Source organism: Nothoprocta perdicaria, unplaced genomic scaffold (genome assembly GCF_003342845.1).
Source record: "Nothoprocta perdicaria isolate Ctin4 unplaced genomic scaffold, notPer1 scaffold_224, whole genome shotgun sequence".
NCBI classification, from domain to species: domain Eukaryota; kingdom Metazoa; phylum Chordata; class Aves; order Tinamiformes; family Tinamidae; genus Nothoprocta; species Nothoprocta perdicaria.
The window spans coordinates 856,273-858,130 of NW_020455437.1; positions in this window are offsets into that span (position 1 = coordinate 856,273).

The window sequence follows — 1,858 nt, forward strand, 5'->3', positions numbered from 1 at the left end:
TTTTTTTTTTAATATATATATATATTTTTCGACGGCGGGACGGAGCTGCGGGTTCCAGCCGCGGCGAGACTCAGACATCTTGAACTTTTTATGAAAAATGTGGAAAATATTTGCGCCGGGATGATAGATTGCCGACCGCAAATTCGGGGCCCTGAATTTCTCTTTTTTTAAAAGAAAAGAAATAAAAAGGGAGGAGGATAAGAAAAGAGAAAAGGAAAGAAAGAGAGGAAAAACGGGGGATAAACACCGGAGAAATAAATGCTGAGGAAAAGGAAAGGGAGCAACCTCCGCACGTCCGTGGTGCAGTGCTGCTAAATCTCTCTGGTTTTCGTAAAATACATATATAYTTTTTCATTTATATATAACAATAATAACAACAATAACAACAACAACAACAACTAGGGGAGGAGGAATCGCGAAGAGGAAGATTCCTCTGCTGTCCTTGGCTGCCGAACAGCCCCGGGGAAGTGGGGGACAGCGCCGGCCCTGCCGCCCGTTCTTGCCGCTCAGCGCCTGGCCGCGCTGCCCCGTTCAGGCTCCGAGGGGGGCGGAAAGGGAAGGTGGAGGGRAGAGAGAGCGCGGGGTGAAAACTCCTTTTATCCTTCCAAGAGCCCGAGTAAATCAACCGCATGCGTTTCCCTCCGCGCAATCATTTATCTTTAAAATTCCGATGTCACTTTTATAAATCTCCTTCGTCAGAAGAGAATTTTGGGCCTCCTAAATTATAGGAGAGCTGGGTAGTGGTGAGGGAAGAGATCCGGAGGGCTGTGTGCATGTGAGGGGGTGACATTTCCACCCGAAAGTGGCCACAGACGGTAGTCCTGGAGGGCTCGGTCCCGGCTGCGCCCCGACGGAGCGGCGCGAGCACAGGCTGAGAAGGGTGAGCGGGGAGACCRGGACCCACCGGTGTCTTCTTCCCCCACCAGGGGCTCTGGCAGGCAGCGAGGGCTCTGCCTACCCCCCCAAAATGGAGGACTGGCCGGGTGTGAACCGCACGGCCTTCCCACCTACCCAGGGAGTCAATGGCATCGACAAAGCTGCCGTCGAGGGGGACATTAAATACCCGCAGGTAACGGAACCAGGCGGCGGAGGGAGGAGGGGGGATAATTTCACATTGCTCTGATCCCCACCAGACTCTGGGGCAATTACCCTCCCCTCCCCGGGAAAACCCGAGAAACCAAGAAAACGGGATGCGGGGGTGTGGAGAGGGTAGGTCCAGCCGCGAAATCCTTCTGCTGCGCCCAGACTTTCATCCCACCAGCGGCTGCCGGACCCCACGCGCGGGTTCGGGGGCGATGGATGGGATCGACTTGGGTGTGTCTCCCCCCCGACCTACCCCCTCCTCCCCGCCCCAGCCCAGCTCTGTGCCTTGTCCCCGCAGGCCGCCGCGGGGCTCTCGGCCGTGGGSGGCTTCCTGCCGGCCTGCGCCTACCCGGCCTCCAACCAGCACGGCGTCTACGGAGGGCCGGCCGGCGGCTACTTGCCCGCCGGCCACCACTGGTCACCGCAGGGCAACCCCTTGGGCCACCACCACGGGCCCGGCGTGGCCGTGCACGGCGGCGACCTGGCGGCGGCCGTGGCCTTCAAGCACCCGGGCAGAGAAGGTGAGCGCGGCGCGGCCCACGCGTGTCCCACGGGGCGGCACGAGACGGTACGGGGCGGGGGTACACGGTACCCCTCGAAATAGCAGGTCTGAGGAGAAAAAATACGGATTTTCTTCCTCTCAATTTGCAACGGCGTGCGCTGGGAATCTCTGCGGGGCGGAAAGCAACCAGGAGAGAGTGAAATCCTCGGACACTTGGGTTTTGTTTTCATTTTCTTTTTCTTCCCTCCCCCTTCTATATATATATATATATAT